Genomic DNA, 21,881 nt, shown 5'->3' with positions numbered 1-21,881 from the left:
TTTCGTCCCGAAACTTGGAGGTAGCCAGTCTTAACGACGATCTTTTGCACTTCTAAGTCCCAAAATTTCATAAGCGTTTTCTAACGTTCGCACAACAGATCAGCAATAATTACAATAACTATCATAATTAACATACTTTAGGGTGAAAGCGCGAAATTCTATCGCATTCTTCCCCCTTAAAAGAAAAGTTACGTCCCCGTAACTCACGTACCTCTTGAAAAAGCTCAGGGTACTTCAGACGCATTGCATCTTCGGCTTCCCAGGTGGCTTCTTCAGTATTTTGATTTCTCCACAACACTTTGACAATTCTGATGTCCTTATTCCTCGTACTACGCACTTGCGGTCTAGGATCTGGACAGGTTTCTCCTCATAGGATAAGGTTTCGTCTATTTCGACATTTTCCGGTTCAAGTACATGTGACTCATCAGGTACGTATCTCCGGAGTTGGGATACGTGAAACACATTATGGACCCTTTCTAAGTTATTGGGCAAATCTAGGCGATAAGCGACTTTGCCTACTTTCGCTCTCATATGGTCCTATGAATTTAGGGCTTAGCTTCCCCTTTTTCCCGAATCGCATCACTCCTTTCATTGGAGACACCTTAAGCAATACTTTTTCCCCGACTTCGTAATTCTCATCCCTTCGCTTCTGATCCGCATAGGATTTCTGCCTGTCCTGTGCAGCCTTAATCTTTTCTTGAATGAATCGAACTGATCCATGTCTCCTGAATCATCTCAGGTCCTAACACCACAGTCTCACTAATGTCGTTCCAACAAAAGGGCTACGACACTTTCTCCCATATAGTGCTTCAAATGGTGCCATCTTAATACTAGCATGGTAGCTGTTGTTGTATGAGAATTCTATGAGGTCCAAATGGTCTTCCCATGATCCCTGGTATTCTAAGGCACATGCTCGCAACATGTCCTCTAATGTCTGAATAGTTCTTTCGGTTTGACCGTCTGTAGCTGGGTGAAAAGCTGTACTCATCAATAGCTCACTACCAAATGCTTCCTGAACCTTTTTCCAGAAATTCGAAAGGAATCGCGAATCTCTATCTGATACTATACTCGTGGGTATCCATGCAATCGAATGACATTTTTCACATAGGCCTTGGCTAAGGCTTCCATACTCCACGTATCTTTCATAGGTATGAACCTTGCTGTTTTGGTTAGTCTATCCACTATCACCCATATGGTATTATTGCCTCCCCGACTCCTAGGTAAGGCTACAACGAAGTCCATGGATATCGAGTCCCATTTCCATGTCGGAATGTCTAAAGGTTGAATCTTTCCTTGAGGTCTCTTGTGTTCACTTTTGACTTTCTGGCATGTTAGACATTTTGAAACAAATTCAGCTACTGCTCTTTTCATCCCAGGCCACCAGAACATCTTCTTGAGGTCCTTATATAACTTATCTCCCCCTGGGTGGACGGAATAAGTCGTGTTATGACCCTCACCCATTATCTTTTGTTTCAATTCTTCACATTTTTGTGGCACACACCTCTACCCTTATATCTTATGCTTCCATCCTCATGGATCGCAAACCCTTCTGCTTTTCCCTCCTTAAGCTTTGCTTTGACTCGCTCAAGCTTCACATCCCCAGGTTGACTCTCTCTTATTTCGTCTAGAAAGTTGGGCTCGATGGTTAAGGCACTCAGCAATCTTTCTACCTCCCCTTCATGAACAACTTCTAACTGGAGTCTAGAAAACTCCTCACAAAGTTTGTCGGCAACGACTAATGTATCAGGCTATGGCTAGACTTGCGACTTAAGCATCAGCAACGAGTTGGCTTTACCCTCATGGTACTGGATGTCTAAGTCATAGTCCTTGATGAGCTCTAACCATCTGCGCTGTCTCATGTTAAGGTCTTTCTGGGTGAAGATGTATTTGAGACTTTTGTGATCGTGAAGATTCGACAAGTCACCCCGTAAAGGTAGTGTCTCCAGATTTTTAGGGCAAACACTATTGCGGCCAATTCTAAGTCTGTGTTGGGTAATTGACTTCATACGGCTTCAACTGCGAGACGCATAAGCTATGACCTTCCCATTTTGCATAAGAACACAACCCAACCCATTCTTGGACGCATCACTATACACATCATATCCCTCATTCCCATTAGGCAAGGTTAGGACAGGGGCTGATGTTAACCTTTCTTTGAGCGTTTGAAAGGCTTTCTCACTGTCCTCATTCCAGTTAAACCTACAATCCTTCTTCATCAAATGGTCATGGGCTTTGCTATTTTGGAGAAGTCTTTCACAAATCTCCTATAGTAACCGGCTAAACCCAAGAAACTTCTTATGTCTGTGACATTCTTTGGAGTAGGCCATTCACTCACGGCTTTGATCTTTGCAGGATGACTGACACACCTCCTTGGAGACAAAGTGACCCAAAAATGACACTCTTTCCAACCAAAATTCACATTTCGAAAACTTCGCATATAGTTGGTTGTCCCTAAGTGTCTGCAAAATGACTCTCAAATGACCCTCATGGTCCTCCTTGCTCCTAGAATAGATCAGTATATCGTCTATGAATACAACGACAAATTTATCGAGGTAGGGTCGAAAGATCCTATTCATAAGGTCCATGAAAACTGCAGGTGCATTAGATAACCCAAAAGGCATTACAGTAAACTCATAGTGGCCATATCTAGTCCTGAAGGCAGTCTTAGGTATATCATGATCAACAATCCTCAATTGATGGTAACCTGACCTTAAGTCTATTTTGGAGAACATCCCCGCACCCTGAAGTTGGTCGAACAAGTCATCAATCCTAGGCAATGGTACTTGTTTTTCACAGTGACATTGTTCAACTCTCGATAGTCTATACACAACCTCAAACTACCATCCTTCTTTTTCACAAATAAGACAGGTGCTCCCCATGGTGACATGCTAGGTCTAATATACCCTTTGTCAAGTAGTTCCTCCAACTGGTTTTTCAACTCGTTCATTTCTGCTGGAGCCATTCGATATGGGGCTTTCGAAATTGGTCCAGTCCCAGGTACTAGGTCAACGGTGAACTCTACATCTCTCCTTGGTGGCATACCAGGTATATCTTCAGGAAAAACATCCTGAACTCTCGGACTACTGGCACATCCTCAGGTCTTAACGGATCATCCTCAATTCTTCTCACCGAACACATAAATAGAGGCCATCCCTTGTCTACTAGTTCTTAAGTTGTATGGCATTGATCACCTTAATTCCCGGTTCTCGAGGTATTCTCCTATATGACACTCTTTTTCCCAAAGGATCTCTCAGTTCCACTTTCTGCGCATCGCAGTCTATCTTAGCCATGTACTTTCCAAGCCAATCCATCCCCAAAATAAGTCTAGGTTTGATAAGTTAAACTCTATCAGGTCAGAAGGAAAGAAACTCTCTCCTATTTTCAGTGGCACTTTTAGAAATCTTTTAGAGCATTAACAGTCTCACCAGACGGAATGACTATAGGCATAGAAATCGACTCAGACTCGATCAATGTTAAAGTCCTAACAGTTGAATGGGCAATAAATGACAATGATGCTCCAGAATCAAACAATACTTTAACAGGAGTGGAGTTGATAGAAAATGTACCCGAGACAACATCCCTTCGAGCCTCTTGTTCTCTAGTCGACATCATATACAGCTTCCCCTTGCCCTTATCTTGGGAATTGGTTGCATTGTTCCCATTAGATGTTTGATTATTGGTGTGGGTTAAAGGCTTGGAGTAGTTAGAATTCCCATTATAAGCACTTCCCCCATTTCCATTCCCGTTTCCATTTCCATTTCGAGGTTGTCCCCATAATTCCCATTCTTTTGGCCATTAGGGTTGATCAGTTTGTTCTTCGAGTAGCACTCATATGCCCTATGTCCCAATTTCCCGCATTCTCGACATTCCACCTTGTTACCCTCACAGTCTCTACCAGGATGGTTGTTAGGGCACTTTCTACACCTATACACACGCTCAGATCTGCGGTTATTGGTGTTGTTATTGCGGTTATTGTTGTTGGGATTAGTTGTTGTTATTGGGTCCCTTACCGAAATTCCTTTGAGGGTCTTGATGGTTTTGGTTCCCATTATGCTTCTTCTCAAACTTCTGGACCTCAGGGTTTGGATTATCCTTTCGTTTCTCACCCTGCTTACCCCCTTCCTCTCTCTTCCTGATGGCATAAAGATGAGCAGCTTTGCCAAACACATGATCTAAAGAGGTGAATGTATCTCCCCCTAGTCTTCCTTGCAGGTCAAGGGTAAGTCCTAGTTCGAAACGTGAGGCTTTAGATTCCTCAGTAGGTGCTATTTCCGGGGCAAATCTCATCAGCTCGATGAATTTCCGGTAGTACTCCTCAACAGACAGAGTCCCTTGTTCCAACATCATAAATTCCTGGGCTTTCTGCTTCTTAAGGTATGGAGGGTAATATTTGTCCCTTAAGGCCTTTTTGAAAGTTTCCCACCCAAAACCAGGCTGACTCAGGAGGTTGCTCTTAGCTTGGGTCCACCAGAAATGGGCATCTCCCTGAAGGTAGTAGCTCGCTAAGGGACAGTTTTCTCATCAGGGCAAGGATAAGGTGAAGAAAAGTTTATCGAATTCCCCAACCCATTCTCTAATTCTTCAGGTCCCCCTTTCCCATTCAGTATTGGTGGGTTCCTACGGGCAACCTTTTCGATAAATCCCCTTCACGATTGTGACCTTGGGCTAGGTTGGCAGTGATTTGCACCAAGTCACGTATCGATTGCTCGATATTCAGAGAGGTTTCAGGCGTGCCTCCCTCCCGAACCATTCTACGCTGAAAATAACATAATAGCTATCTCAGTGACACACATCATCCTGTCCTTTCTTAACCAATACACATTGCACATATAGCAAGTAATTGTCACGAACAAATATTAAGTCTTTATTGACTTGCAACACAAACATCTCACATGAGACGTCACAACCATAACAAGGAATATCATAAAGTATCCTTAAAGGTTTTCGAACATATATCATATATATGTATATATATGTATTTAAGAGATAAAACGATCGTTTCAATCAAGTAAAGAGTTTTGTCGCAAAAATAAGGTTAATTCAACACTATTTTTTTTTTGAAACATCTTTGTACATCCTCTTAGCATATTCTTATTCGAATATTGCAAGAATCGTTCGCAACTTCAATTGAACCATCAAACAACACATTTGCGTTCAAGACACGAAACGAAATCACATTTGCAATCATTCCTATGACTTAATGCACATAACATATATGTTCTATATGCTCCTATCCCATACTACCCATTTTGAAATCGTTTTTAAAACGTCTTTGAAATTCAGAGCCTTCGGCTCTGATACCAGTTTTGTAACACCCCCGAAATCCACGCGCGCCCACCACTGCTGCGTCGTGTCGACTTCGGGCGTGTTACCGCCGCGATGGAACGCAAGGCATAATAAGGGTTAACGATAACTTAAAACATTAACTTGAAAACTAAAATGCAGCGAATTAAAATATAAATACAACTCGGGAATCATCAAGACCCCTTTCATTCAAACCACAAACCATATATAAGTCTTAGAAAAACCAATAATACTTATTTCAAAATGCTTTAAATGTAAATACCAAGCCTATCCCCGTATGCTCGAGATTATGCAGCAGCACCAGCACACCTAGTCTGCTCCCCATTGTAGCATCAATGGTTCATCGCAGTTCATCAAACACATAATAACACACAATCAGCTATGCTGAGTACGTAATGAACCATTGAATACATGTAAACATAAATGATGCACACATGAACAATCTTAAGCATGATGCTACACTATGTACATCCTTTAACCTTTAATCTTAATCTTTAATTGGCATCGAACGGGCACCGTCATCTTACTAGAATCATACGGGCTACTGAATCCTTAACAACACTAGGTCTGTTAGATGAAATGCAAATACGGTTTTGTTCCGTCTCACACCATCACCTTAGTATGCATACCCCCAAGATCGAACGGAACCTTCCGCCTACTTGAGTGTCAAAAATATAAGGACATACTGTCGTCACAGTAGGCCTGCGTAGTGAGCGTAGGACAAGTCCCACCCCCCCATTGTTCATCACTTGTAGGGAGTCCAGCTACAAGATATTGCCATAATTCATTTTAATATTAACCATTCATTTCATAACCACATATATCATTTACCTTTTCTTAGTTACAATGCTCAAATCGTATCTCTTGTAACACTCTTGTTACACTATGGATACATAGAATCAATTACCTGTTCTTTTCATTAAAATGCTCAAATCGTATCTCTTGTAACACTCTTGTTACACTATGGATACATAGAATCATTTACCTGTCCTCTTATTACAATGCTCAATCATATCTCTTGTAACAACCTTGTTACACTATGGATAGATTAAAAATGCTCTTGTTTAATACAGATAAATTACGCATTCCAATGCAACATATCGATTCAATTACAAATGTCTAACCAGACAATCTCAATCAATCAAACGTTCCCTATCATGCTTCTAGGTTCCAATAACATAGATTGCAACCTAATCATGATACTAATACTTGGGATTAAACTGGTACGCGTACGTACCTTGTAACGGAGAATTTTCGCTGTCTTAATCGAACGTTCCGCTTATGAAATTGGGACCTAAACCGTTAAATAAAACTTTATGCTACGTCGTTGGTAATAATAACAACGTACTACGTAAACTAAGACTATACGGTTTAATAATTCGAAGTAAACGATTAATAAACCCCTTGTTTAAGAATTTTCGTTACTTTTCTTATTATAAAGAGTTTAACGTCTTTTAATGAGTCAAAGCTAGTGAACTACTAATATTAGTTAGTGTCATTAGTCCACTATCTTGACCAACCAGTTAAATTATAAGTCCAACCATGTTTTATGTCCAAATCTTATGTCCAAAACTCTTAGGTCCAATCCAGTATTATGTCCAAGAGTTATATTCGCAATTATAGTCAGAATAATAAAATGAACTCATTAACTTGAATTATTAATTAACTAATTATAATTTAACATAATTATGAAAACATAAATTATAGTTAAACTTAATATAATATATTCAATATATAAAATGTTTTATACCGTTAAGCTTGCCGGAAATCAAGTTCCGGCGACCGATTTCCGTCAACGGCACACAACCCCACGCTCTACCACAGCAGCCGCACGGCTACGCTCGAACCAGCCCTCGATTCGCACAGCAGCCTCTGCACACGCTTCGAGCTTCGTCGCACAACTCGCACAGCAGCAACAGCAGCCTCGCGCAGCAGCAACAGCAGCCTCGCACGTCCCTCGAACACTCACGGGCTCCCTCGTCGCGCACCTTTCGCACAACCGCACAATACTCGACTCATTCGAGCCCTTAGCCTCGCTCGCACAGCCTTCGATCCAGCCCTCGACTCCACTCACTCGCACAATCCGCACAACACTCGCACTACACTCGATCCCTTAGCCTCGCTCGCACAACCCTCGTCCCGCACCTGCACCGACACGCTTGCAACGCCTCGCACTCCGAGCCTCGCCACAGCAGCCCACTGCGAGAGAGAAGAAGTAGGCGAGGGAGACGAAACAAGCGAGAGAGACGAAGCAAGGGAAGAGAGGAAGAATCGGTGAGGGAGAAGAAACCAGCGAGAGAGGAGAGAGAAATTGAGAGAGAGGGAGATGACGGCTGAAGAGGAGAAAGGGAAACTTAGGGTTTTCTGAAATTTCTCCTCTTACTTTCCCTTTTTATACCCTTCCAAAAGTGGTAACCCTAGATCGGGTGAACTCGGTTTAACCTTATAAATCCGAAATTAACACAACCGACTCGTATTAATATTATTAAATTCTTATTATTCTGTAAATAATATTAAAATACCTTTTATTATTTTCTTGGTATTTCTTAATTATTACGAATTAATTCCAAAAATACGGAGTATTACAGGCTTTCCCCCTTAAAAGAAGTTTCGTCCCGAAACTTGGAGGTAGCTAGTCTTAACGACGATCTTTTGCACTTCTAAGTCCCAAAATTTCATAAGCGTTTTCTAACGTTCGCACAACAGATCAGCAATAATTACAGATAACTATCATAAGTAACATACTTTAGGGTGAAAGCGCGAAATTCTATCGCATTCTTCCCCCCTTAAAAGAAAAGTTACGTCCCCGTAACTCACGTACCTCTTGAAAAAGCTCAGGGTACTTCAGACGCATTGCATCTTCGGCTTCCCAGTGGCTTCTTCAGTATTTTGATTTCTCCACAACACTTTGACAATTCTGATGTCCTTATTCCTCGTACTACGCACCTTGCGGTCTAGGATCTGGACAGGTTTCTCCTCATAGGATAAGGTTTCGTCTATTTCGACATTTTCCGGTTCAAGTACATGTGACTCATCAGGTACGTATCTCCGGAGTTGGGATACGTGAAACACATTATGGACCCTTTCTAAGTTATTGGGCAAATCTAGGCGATAAGCGACTTTGCCTACTCTCGCCAGGATCTCATATGGTCCTATGAATTTAGGGCTTAACTTCCCCTTTTTCCCGAATCGCATCACTCCTTTCATTGGAGACACCTTAAGCAATACTTTTTCCCCGACTTCGTAATTCTCATCCCTTCGCTTCTGATCCGCATAGGATTTCTGCCTGTCCTGTGCAGCCTTAATCTTATCTTGAATGAATCGAACCTGATCCATTGTCTCCTGAATCATCTCAGGTCCTAACACCACAGTCTCACTAATGTCGTTCCAACATAAAGGGCTACGACACTTTCTCCCATATAGTGCTTCAAATGGTGCCATCTTAATACTAGCATGGTAGCTGTTGTTGTATGAGAATTCTATGAGGTCCAAATGGTCTTCCCATGATCCCTGGTATTCTAAGGCACATGCTCGCAACATGTCCTCTAATGTCTGAATAGTTCTTTCGGTTTGACCGTCTGTAGCTGGGTGAAAAGCTGTACTCATCAATAGCTCACTACCAAATGCTTCCTGAACCTTTTTCCAGAAATTCGAAAGAAATCGCGAATCTCTATCTGATACTATACTCGTGGGTACACCATGCAATCGAATGACATTTCTCACATAGGCCTTGGCTAAGGCTTCCATACTCCACGTATCTTTCATAGGTATGAACCTTGCTGTTTTGGTTAGTCTATCTACTATCACCCATATGGTATTATTGCCTCCCCGACTCCTAGGTAAGGCTACAACGAAGTCCATGGATATCGAATCCCATTTCCATGTCGGAATGTCTAAAGGTTGAATCTTTCCTTGAGGTCTCTTGTGTTCACTTTTGACTTTCTGGCATGTTAGACATTTTGAAACAAATTCAGCTACTGCTCTTTTCATCCCAGGCCACCAGAACATCTTCTTGAGGTCCTTATATAACTTATCTCCCCTGGGTGGACGGAATAAGTCGTGTTATGACCCTCACCCATTATCTTTTGTTTCAATTCTTCACATTTTTGTGGCACACACCACCTACCCTTATATCTTATGCTTCCATCCTCATGGATCGCAAACCCTTCTGCTTTTCCCTCCTTAAGCTTTACTTTGACTCGCTCAAGCTTCACATCCCCAGGTTGACTCTCTCTTATTTCGTCTAGAAAGTTGGGCTCGATGGTTAAGGCACTCAACAATCTTTCTACCTCCCCTTCATGAACAACCTCTAACTGGAGTCTAGAAAACTCCTCACAAAGTTTGTCGGCAACGACTAATGTACCGCATACTCGCATAGCCGTTAGCCGCAATGTAAACATGCAAGTTTAAAATAAAATCCATCCCAGAGCTCTAGGCCAACATGATCAATATAGCATAAAGTAATAGATAAATACATTTCATTTTCACATACCCAAATTTCTTGTAGTACTCCCATCATTTGTAAACAATGTTTATGGGAAGAAAAGGAGTGAAAACGTCGTCATAGAAAGCAATACCAATGAAATCTCCAGCAATATTGAGAACTGGACCTCCATCACCACATTACAACAGAAAGCAAGTATTAGTGAAAATGTGAAATAACAAAACACCACACAATAAATTAATATGCATACATACTAGAGGTGATCATGGGCCGGGCCGGGCCGGGTTCGGGCCGGGCCTAAATTCGGGACGAATGTTTGTGTCCAAAGCCCGCTATTTCGGGCCGAGCTTAGCGGGCTTTTGCGGGACAAAACGGGCCGGGCCAAAAAATAGACTAAAAAGTCGTTTTTAGCTTGCCAAAGCCCGTCCAAAAACAAAAAAAAAAACAACCGGGCCGGGCCGGGCCCGGCCCGCGGGCCAAAAAATTCTGCCCAAAACCCGGCCCAAAAACAGGCCGGGCCGGGCCAGCGGGCCGGGCCAAAATGATCACCTCTCAATTACATACAATTCCCCAACATAGTGCCTTTCGTGAATTACCATGATAACAGAAGGTGTTTCCTAAAATGTGAAATAATAAAAAACCACATGATAAAATAATATGCATACATACCAATTCCCCAGCACAATGCCTTTCATGAATTATCATGATAACAAAAGGTGCTTCTGTTAAGATGATAAAAATATCTTGGTTCAGTTTAGGAAAGTTTGTTATTTTTTCCTACAAGTTGTTAGAAGTTAGTACTGATGTATTTAAAAGGATGTAATATCTGAAAAGTAAGAAAGCATAATAAGACACAAATTAAAGATTTTCTCTCTCTATCATTCTTCTCCCACTATTTTCTCTCTCTAAATTCTCAGATAGTTCTGAGATAGTTCTGAGATTTCACATGGTATCAGAGAAATTCTTGTTTTGAATTGTTTTTTCTTTCAATCTTGATTCTTAATCGAACGATTTTGTCTTCGATTATCTTCTCTTTTTCTGCATTTCTTGATCACGATTATGATTTCCTTCGTGTTTCTTGAATTCTTCTTGTTTTTGAGCTTATATTACTGGATAATGGCACCAGAAATCTCAGAAGCAGAAATTTCTTCGCAGCGTAACAACAATGGAGTAAATTTCAATGATCCTTATTATCTCACTAATGGAGATCATCCAGGAATGCAGCTTGGAAATAACATTCTTACTGGTTCTAATTTTGTTAATTGGAATCGGAGTGTGAGAATGGCATTAATTGCTCGGAATAAGCTTCAATTTGTTGACGGAACTCTTCTTTCTCCAGGTATTGACCATCCTGATTATCAAAAATGGTTGTGAAATGATTATATGGTTATGTCTTGGATTTTGAACTCTATGGATAAGAATTTAGCCGAGAGTTTTATGTTTGTCAATTCTTGTTGAATTGTGGTCTGAACTTGCTGAGCGATTTGGACATACTAATGCTCCTCAATTGTTTGAGTTGCATCGAAGTTTGAGTTCTACTGCTCAAAATAATGAGAGTATTGCAGAATATTATGGAAAATTGAAGAGAGTTTGGGATGAGTTACAGGTTCTTGAAGGAATTCCAGACTGTACTTGTGGTGCTTTGAAGCTATGCAGTTGTGGAATTGTCAAGAAGATTTTTGAGATGGATCAGATGAGAAAATTAATGCAATTGTTGTCAGGTCTGAATCAGAATTATGATCAAGTGACCACAAATTTACTGAGTTCTGATCCTTTGCCTACAATTTATAAGGCTTATCATACCTTACAGCAGATTGAACAGAAGCATAAGCTTAATCAATCTACTGTGTCAGTTGAGATGAGTGCTTTAAATGTTACTACTCCAAATTCTTTTCAGCCTAAAATGTTTCCTAAGCCTGTTTTTCATCAGAGGTAAGATAATTCTAAGCGCCTTAAGCATGATCTTCTTTGTGATCATTGCAAGAAGAGAGGTCATACTATTGACCAATGTTTTAAGTTGTATGGAGTGCCTGATTGGTATACAACTTTGAAAGGGAAAGGAGGTCTTCGAACAGCTGCAAATGTGTCTATTGAGTCTGGTGTTCATGGGAGATTACCTACAGATCATGCTGAATCTAGTAAAAGATCTGGTCCTGGAAATGGCAATGTCATTGATCCAACAGCAAATTCTGTGATGTATAATGAATTTCTGAAGATGATGCAGGCCAATTCTTCTCATATGGATAATCCTCTTTCTTCTGAGGTCAATTTTGCAGGTATCACCATTGCTTCTAATGTTGATGCTATAGTTAGTCATTCTGATAAAACTTGCTGGATCATTGACACTGGTGCAACAGATCACATGACAAGTAATTTGAAATTGTTTGCTTCCTATAAATTGCTTCAAAATCCAGTTAAAGTTAGCTTACCAGATGGAACTATTAAAGTTGTGTTTTATACTGGCAGTATATGTTTAACACCTCAAATCACCTTGCACAATGTGCTTTACATACCTGATTTTAAGCATAATTTGCTATCAGTAGGCAGATTGCTTGATCACAATAATTTGTGTGCTCGTTTTGAAAGGAAGTCTTGTTTCTTTCAGGACCTTGTGAGTAAACAGATCAAGGCTATTGGCACGAGAGAATCTGGCCTATATCGTTTTAATTCTGTTTCATCCATTTCTTCTTTTACAAATAATAGTGATACTTCACTTGTACATAACACTATCACTTCCGCTGTAAAACCTAGTGTTGAGCTTGTTCATGCTAGATTAGGTCATATTTCTGCCAGTAAACTCAAGCATGTAATAGTTTCTATTCTTGGTCATAATAACTGTGATTTTACTTGTGAAGCATGTGTGTTTGGAAAGCATCATAAATTGCCTTATCCTGTTTCTGATTCCATTGCTTCTGTTCCTTTTGAGTTAATTCATGTGGATCTTTGGGGAAAATATAGAAGGCCATCTCTCTCAGGTGCTACTTATTTCCTTACTATTCTGGATGACAGTACCAGATTAACTTGGACCTATTTGGTTCATGATAAAACTCAAGTGTCTGGGATTTTATCTTGTTTTTTTGCGTATGTTGAGAATCAGTTTGGGACAAGGATTAAGACTCTTAGAAGTGATAATGGGACATAGATCATTCAGGAAGCTTGTGCTCAATTATTTCTTGCTAAGGGTGTTATTCATCACAAAAGTATTCCTGGTAATCCTCAACAAAATGGGCGGGTTGAACGTAAACATAGACATTTGTTGGAAACTGCGAGGACTTTAAGGATTCATGCTTCTTTGCCTTTGAAGTTCTGGGGAGAGTGTTTGTTGGCTGCCACTTATCTCATCAATCTTCTTCCTAGTTCAGTGCTTAAATGGAAGGCTCCTTATGAGTTATTATTTGGCAAGTCCCCTGATTACAGTCATTTGAAGGTGATGGGTTGTTTATGTTATGCTGCTCAAAAGGTTGGTGATAAGTTTGAACCTAGGGCGCGTAAATGTGTGTTCATTGGTTATCCTTATGGACAAAAAGGCTACAAATTGTATGATCTTGTTACTCATAAGATAATTTTGAGTAGGGATGTTGTGTTTTGTGAGAATGTTTTCCCTTTTCAATCCCAAACACCTCCTTCTATTAATCCAGCATTACCACTCATGAATCCTGCCCTCGATAACTCACAGCCTATTCTTCCTGATTTCTCTTCCTCCTCCCCTAATTCTATTCTTGCTTCTGGTGATCAGAATATTTCTACTTCTCCACTTTCCTCTTGTTCTGCTGATGTCGCTCCTTCACCCTCTCCTAATTCTTCTTCTCTTCCTATTATAATACAATCTTCCAGGACTCGACAGCTTCCAAAGAAGTTTGATGATTTTCAGCTTACTATTCCACCTTCTTTACAGACTGGTTCTTCTTTTAGTGTGTATTCTGAACCAGTTCTTGCTTATATGGCTCAGGATTCATTACAAAGTCTTGAAAATGTTTTAACTGCTTTTGAACCTAGCACATATAATCAAGCTAAAGCTCATCCCGAATGGATAGATGCTATGCAAAAAGAGCTTGATGCAATGGAGACAACTGAAACTTGGGAACTTACTCAATTACCCCCTGGCAAGAAGGCCATAGGTTCTAAATGGGTTTACAAAACGAAATTCAATTCTGATGGAACTGTGGAGAGATGTAAAGCTAGAATTGTTGCACGTGGTGATAAACAAATTGAAGGCAAAGATTATAAACATACTTTCAGTCCGGTAGCCAAGTTTACTACAGTGCGAGTGGTTATTGCTTTAGCAGCTGCTTTTGGCTGGGATGTTCAACAAGTTGATGTGAACAACGCTTTCTTGCATGGTTATCTTGATGAGGAGGTCTACATGACCCCACCTCAAGGTTATACAAAAGCAAACTCAGGGCAAGTTTGCAAGTTGAAAAGGTCCATTTATGGACTCAAACAAGCATCAAGATGCTGGAATAAAGAATTAAGCAAATTTTTGCTTGATTTTGGTTTCACTCAGTCTCAGCAAGATTATTCTCTTTTTATTATGCACTCTTCCACCTCTTATACAATTGTGGTTGCCTATGTGGATGACTTACTGATTACTGGTACTGATGTTACTGTTATTCAGAATCTTAAGACTGCTATGCACACTGCGTTTACTATCAAAATCTGGGTAGTCTCAAATATTTTCTGGGCATAGAAGTTTCTCGTTCTCAATCTGGGATTCTTCTAAATCAGAGGAAATATATCTTAGATATGTTAAGAGATGCTCATATGGAAGGCTGTACTACAGCTAGTTTCCCTTTACAAAAAGGTTTGAAGCTGAGTAAGGATGAAGGGGATTTGCTAGCTGATCCTGAGCAGTACAGGAGGATAATTGGAAAACTTTTATACTTAAATCTTACTCGCCCAGATATTAGTTATGTTGTTCAGCATTTGAGTCAGTTTCTTCATAATCCTAGGGCTCCTCATCTATCTGCTGCAGTTCATGTTTTGAAATATCTTAAAGGTACTCTTCATTATGGGTTGTTTTATCCTGCACATAATGACTTGAAGATTACAGCCTACAATGATGCGGATTGGGGGACATTTGTTGACTCAGGACGATCTTTGTCTGGATATTGTGTTTTTCTTGGAAAGGCTTTAGTATCCTGGAAAACAAAGAAACAACAAGTTGTTTCAAAGAGCTCTACAGAAGCAGAGTATAGGAGTATGAGTTACACTGCCAATGAAGTAGTTTGGTTGGAAAGACTACTTCATGATTTGGGGTTTTCAATTCCTACTCCAATTCCTTTATACTGTGATAATGTTTCTGCACAGTATATTGCAGAAAATCCATGTTTTCATGAGAAAACTAAGCACTTGAGGTCAAAGTCTCAGAAGATAGACGTTCATTTTATCAGAGAAAACGTGCAGTCAAGTTTTCTTAAGACTGTTCATGTTCAATCTGCTTTACAACTTGCTGATTTGATGACAAAAGCTTTAGGGACTGATCAACATAGGTTCTTAAGTTCCAAGATTGGTATTGTTTGTCAACCTCCAGTTCAAGATTGGATCTTAGCAGCTCCATCTTGAGGGAGGGGTGTTAAGATGATAAAAATATCTTGGTTCAGTTTAGGAAAGTTTGTTATTTTTTCCTACAAGTTGTTAGAAGTTAGTACTGATGTATTTAAAAGGATGTAATATCTGAAAAGTAAGAAAGCATAATAAGACACAAATTAAAGATTTTCTCTCTCTATCATTCTTCTCCCACTATTTTCTCTCTCTAAATTCTCAGATAGTTGAAGTTATAGAAAAACATCTAACATGATTTGACTACAGAAGATCTCTCCTGGAGAACCTAATAAACAAGTTGAAGTTAGAACAAAAAATAGGAAGCTCCAGCTCTTCGGGCATTGATAAGATGAATCAACTACATATAAGCTGGCAGAGCCAGACCTTCTGTTTGGTTAATACCTAAACCTAATCGAAATTCACAACAGTAGGAACTACACTCCATTTTTGGTGTTTAGAAAGCCACAATGGCATGGATGAGAATCGATCCCAAGATCTCTTCAAATCCGGAGGGGAGCTCTAACCAACTGAGGTATCCCTCACTCTCCAGGAACTACACTCTATGGATTGGTGAAAGAACATGGCTTTCTAGATTCAAGGCCTAACGGTTCAGTCCACCAACATATGGGCGCATGAGGGGGATAATTGTGCTACCAAATGCGAATGCCATACCCAAAACTCAATTCTATTTCTTATCTGACTCACTCAAGCACATATTTATAATAATCAACCCCTTGTCAAGGCCATCAATCTACCAACCAGCCACTTTCCTAACTATCACTTATCAATCTACTACACCTAAATCTCCATAGTAACCCTTTCCGATTTCATGATTATCTTTCAAATTTTTTTAATTGAAACTTGATCAGCTATCAACTCTTTACTGGTATGATGTTAAAATAAATTAACTGTTTATGTTTTCCCACTTTACCTTAGTATAGAGGAATTCATACACACTGAGCATTTTTTCCATTGGATTTACATGTATATGTAAACATACAGTGTAGTACTATGGTAGACTGGTAGTATGGTTTTCCTTTTGACATTTTAGTATTTTATCAATAAAAAGAAATAAGAGCATAAGGTTCTTTTGTTTTCAAAATCAAGGTTATCGGAGTACCTGTTGCACTTATGTCAGAAACTTGTACTCGTGATACACAAAAGCAGCGTTCACTTTTCAGTTAGGTAGTGTTTGGAAACTTGTATTTCATTTCAAATAATGGAATTGAAATCTGGAATTTAAAGTTTGTATTTCAATTCCTAAACATTGTTTTGTAGAGGGGGTTTGATAGAGGAGAGAGAAATAGTGGTTTAATGGAGGAGAGAGAAAAAGTGTGGGTTTACTAAAGGAGAGAGAAATAAATATTAGAAAGGGAATGAGTAAAGTTGGGATAGAGATACTCATGGAGTTGGAATATGTATGAGGAGAGAATTTCAAATGACAAGGTAATAGCTTGAATTTCAAATTCTACTAATATAGGCTTTTGATAAGAATTTGGACAAATTCCATAATTTCAAATTCCATACCATCCAAACAATAGATTTCATCCAAATCCAGGATTCGAAATGAAATCTTGCTATCCAAACATAGCATTAGTGGATTTGGAGCAAATAAATACAAGGTAAGAATTTGTGTTACCTTATTCAACATGACCTAATTAATCAGGGATTTTCTGCCTTGGATAAATCTCACAAGTTAGACTATTGTGAAATTTCATATTAGCAACAATTCTTTCACCATAACGAAGAATGAAAAATCAATAGACCCCCAAGGGTGGGGGTGTTAACAAACCGAACCAAGACAGAACCTGAGAAGGCTTGGCTAGGCTTGAAAACATATTTTATTGGGCTCGGCTCGAGCTTGAAGCTCGTCGAACTTCGACTCCAAAACTTACAGCTCAACTCGAATTCGATAGGCTCAAAAAGCTCGCAATCCACTTTCAACCAAAGGTTAGATTTTATGAGCCCAAGCAAATAGCCAGCTTGCTCTAGGGAACCAGGAGGTGAAGGATTTGTTTTATAACAGCTTGTAACTAGGTCCTCAAGCTATCCCACCGATGTGGGATATGCATCTGCCAAACTTTTGTTTTTTAAGCTGAAGCTTTGCTCTTACTTTTTCTGCCAAGAAAATTAGGAGAGTGCCTCCAACATCGCAATCCAGTTATGGGACTCCATCTGTACCTCAGGGGTATGGGCCACCGCAGGGCCAAAAAAGGCCACCAAATCCATCAGCATATGGTCAGCTCAGCAATCACCATCTCAAGCAGGTGCATCACCTCAGAGCTAGTAATTTGTGTGTGAGAGAGTCGTCGAAGGAGTTAAACAGTTTGTTCTGGTATTGTGAAATTTCATATTAGCCATAATTCTTTCACCAAAACGGAGAATCAAAAATCATTGGACCCCCAAGGGCCAAGTGAATCAAAAGGTTGTAAGTTGTTAGGAATTTACGGGTAACAAAGAAAAGAAATTTAATCGACACAAAGTATGCAATCAACATCTATCGGGAAACTAGAGAATAGAATCTAACAACTTTGAACATGTACCAAGAAGCTGACATTACTTGGTTCAAAAGTCAGGTTGTCTGAAACAGATTTTATATTCTTGCATGTTACTTTCTTTATTTCTACTCTGCTCAATTCTCTTTTGTCTTTCCACTATATTATATATCTTTTTTATTTATACTTCAATGCATCTTTTCCTTGGACTCTAAAATTGAAACAGAATTAGACACAACATGTGCATTCCTACCTATTGACCTCTTCACTCTAGAATGTTTGAATCGAAACCAATGTAACTACACATACATGCACAAAATAAACATGCATAGGCATTAGTCGCACTGTGTGAGTAGAAAGACAGAGAAGATAAGGGCTAATAGCGTAAGGACGTACCCTTGCTATTTTGCAAGTTGCCTTGAAGAGCTCTTTACAGTCATAATTACAGCAATCAAGACTAAAGATAAATAAACAAGACACACATGGTCAATTCAATTGACCAAAAGTTTTACCAATATAATGCTTTAAAATAAATCACTAAATAAGATATGTTTTATTTACCTAAGAACACCTGATGCAGCCCTAAGATCGTATGGGCTCGCAAAATGTCGCCCAATGACAACTATAGGATCACCAGGTGAAATGCTAACCAAACTTGAATTACGAACAAGAACAGGTGTCGCCAAGCATTGGCTTGGGTTGAGATGAATAGAGTCATCCAGTCGTTTCCTTGGTGCACATCTGACAACATCATCAGATGCAAATTTGATGGCGGCAAAGTTGAGGTGGAAGTCATGGGCACACAATTCAGCATCGTATGATATGCCATCAGCTAGCGTAACTTTCACCTGCAACAATTAAAAAAATTATATTCTTCATACAATTAATTAAGCCATTAGAATATTTGATAAGTGCATAAGTATCTATGTCTTAACTCACTAATTAAATCTATAAGGTCACATATCGTGATCTGTTTTGAAATTACGTTTTCTCTTTGTCATTTTAGGAGAAATTGTGAAGTTGAGTAATCTTCCCTTCTAATGGTATCAAGTAAATTAAACTTCAAAAATGGGAAACAAAAACTGCATTTCGTTGCCAAGGAAATTACTTTTCGTCCTAAGGAATAGGAGGCCTAGGTATAAGAAGCCATAGTCCTTGACACTATTGCCATGGGGGGCCAATGGCAAAACTAGGGTGGAAAAGGTCCCAAGGGCCTTCAAAGCTTGTTGTGCAATGTGTGCAGTCAAAGTATGTTCACAATCATTCTGGAAAATTATTGGTAAGGGGTGGCAATTTTTAGTGACATCAAACAATTGATGGCATATCGATAGTGGGAGAGTATTTCAGTTTGGTATGAAAATTGGATTGGAAGCAGTACTCTCTGTAGCTTTCTTCAGACTCTTAATCAGCGTACATGGATGGTGAATGGAACTTTCACAACCTCTCCTTCTCCCTCTCCCCTGAAATTTTGGACCGAATTTATAGTCTCCCTAAGCCAAACTAAGATACGCAAGACTCCCATATCCCCCCTTTGTTATCCAATGAAAATTCTCCCTCTTATAATAAAACAGCGGCTTCACAACCTAAAATACCAAATCTCACCTGGTTATGGAACTTTAAAACCCCACCCAAGTAATCATATTTATTAAGGCTGCTGTGGAAGGATACAATTCCTCAAAAAATCTCCTTGACTCTAGGTGTATTATTGACCTTCATGTAGCTCGTGGAGTTTGAGATGAAATGCAGCAAAGCCCGCACCTCAGGAAATATTAGGACATGGGTCCAACAAAACACCCAGTTCCATGTTACAAGAAGAGAGAGCCTAAAGTGGTTATCATTTTCCCCTTCATAACCTATGAATTATGGGAGCAAAGCAATAACTTGGTCTCTATTCAATCTTCCCAGCTGGCCTCCCTAACCTTGATTACCAAAGCACCAAAATAGCATGGGAATATAAGGCCTCCCTGTCATGCCCAGACCTCATCAAACAACCCTCCATAACCTAGCACCATCCCCTCCCCCTCTCATAGGTAACTCCAAGTGTATTTGTTGATGCCTCCTTTGCCAACAGTGTGTATACTTCAAGTGTTGTCCAGGAGTCCTGCGGGATCATCATGGCTACCGATTGCAAAGCTTCTAATAGAACACTGATTTATACTTTGACGTTTTGCATAAACTTAGGGAGTTGCGTGCGGCAGTCATGAGCTTAGAGTCAGATTGTTTAGCAAAGAAAGCTAGAAGTCTTTTGAATTCAATATAACTAGCCATTTTCTCCAACCCTGGTTATTATTTTAAATTTTACTTTGCATATCGTAATCGGCTTAATGCCACACCTTAATTTTCCATATATACTTTCCTTTTTCACCAGAAAAAAAAAGAAATATAACTTAAAATATAGAATTATGATCAATGACACTATGATGAGCAAAAATGACCAAAATCGTAAAGTTTAATTAGTTGAATTATCTTCTCATGGGATCAACCCTTGAGTTCACTCATGGTACACCCGGGTGTACCATGAGCATGGTACACCCAGGGGTATTTTTGTAATAAATTAGAACTTCAGGTGCTCATTTGACACTAAATTTGCTCATATGTGCATTTTGCTCATTTACTCATTTGTTCATTTGCTCATTTTGTATTAAAAGTGTTTGCTCATTTTCTTAAATGAGTAGAAATGTTTGCTCATTTGTTCATTTTGCTCATTTGCTCATTCGCTCATTTTGCTCATTTGGAGAAAATAGTCTTGGGTGTACCATGAGCATGGTACACCCAGGTGTACTATAAATATTCTCTCAACCCTTCTTTAACCTATAACTATTATACATGATATAGTTGAGGGTATACGGTATCTTATAGTTTTCAATGATACACAAAGCATATCAATAATATACTCCATAATTAAGTTTACATTCATTGATATGCAACAATGGAACATTTGACGGGTAAGTGTAAGAGAATTGACCATATGGTATTCATCATACACTGTACTTAGTTACCTATCATCCGTCCAAACTGAGAAATTTTGGGACTTAAATAATTGATGAGAAGAGATAAATTTAGCATTACCTTAAGATCATGAGCTACTTTGTTTTCAGCAAAGTGTTTTTCAGTGCGTTGTCTAATCAAATTGGCTGAAGTGAACACTACACGAATATTGGTATCATCAGTCGCAATGATAATACCAGAGCTCTAGTTCAACTCTTTCTCTCCTAAAAAAAAAAAGATTATTAATTTGATGAAATAGGTGACTGGAAACAACTAGGGGTGATCATGGGCCGGGCCGGGTTCGGGCCGTGACCAAAAAATTGCCCATTGGTTGAGCCGGGACTGAATTCGGGCCGAATTTTTGTGTCCAAAGCCCGCTATTTTGGACCTAAATTAGCGGGCTTTTGCGGGCCAAAACGGGCCGGGCCAAAAAATAGACTAAAAAGTCGTTTTCAGCTTGCCCAAAGCCCGCCCAAAGCCAAAAAAAATACGGCCGGGCCCTGCCCGCGGGCCGAAAAATTCTGCCCAAAACTCGGACCAAAAACGGGCCGGGCCGGGCCAAAATGATCACCTCTAGCAAACAACAAACACAAATGTGATCGTACATTACCAGTGTAAGATACCAGAGAAACCACAAATGGCGAAGCCACTAACGCCGCTTTTTTGACGTGAATATTTGAAACACATCGTTTCAGTAATCCTAGTTACTCTAATGAGAATAATTTCAAAAAGGATTGTACCAACTTCACAACACCAAAACAAAGCTAACAAAAGCCCAACCTAATTGATTCTGTCGTATTAGAAAATATTACAAATTGAATCAATAGAAATACAAATAAATCAAAACAAAACAAGAAAACAAACTAAAATCAGAGAATAAGAGATAAAAATCATACATGGCTGCCCCTCACAAGGATTTACTGTGAAGAGGAAGAGAGACGAGGGGACGAGAGCCGCCAAAGAGAAAACCAAAGATAACATCTCCAAGTAGAATATACTTCTTTTGTCCGTTTCGGATTAATTATATTGTGACACTCCCACTTTCACACATGTCAATATAAAATTTGGAGAATATATATCTCTAATTTAGTATCGGTAAAAAATTATAA

The 21,881-nt window shown here is 39.5% G+C and overlaps 1 long non-coding RNA gene and 1 pseudogene across 1 annotated transcript; both read right to left on the bottom strand.

Annotated features, from left to right (window-relative positions):
• LOC130590843 (uncharacterized) overlaps positions 1-21,459 on the bottom strand; it is a 29,686-nt pseudogene extending 8,227 nt beyond the window's left edge.
• LOC125495928 (uncharacterized) lies at positions 5,546-7,193 on the bottom strand. Its single transcript, XR_008968504.1, has 3 exons — positions 7,055-7,193; positions 6,542-6,598; positions 5,546-5,618 (listed from the first exon to the last, which is right to left on the bottom strand). It is a non-coding gene; the product is annotated as an uncharacterized LOC125495928 (long non-coding RNA).
• Positions 21,460-21,881: the final 422 nt, after the last annotated feature.

Source organism: Beta vulgaris, chromosome 3 (assembly GCF_026745355.1).
Source record: "Beta vulgaris subsp. vulgaris cultivar EL10 chromosome 3, EL10.2, whole genome shotgun sequence".
Classification (NCBI taxonomy): Eukaryota; Viridiplantae; Streptophyta; class Magnoliopsida; order Caryophyllales; family Amaranthaceae; genus Beta; species Beta vulgaris.
Note: the sequence above shows the minus strand (reverse complement) of the source record. Positions and strands in the feature narration are given on the sequence as shown.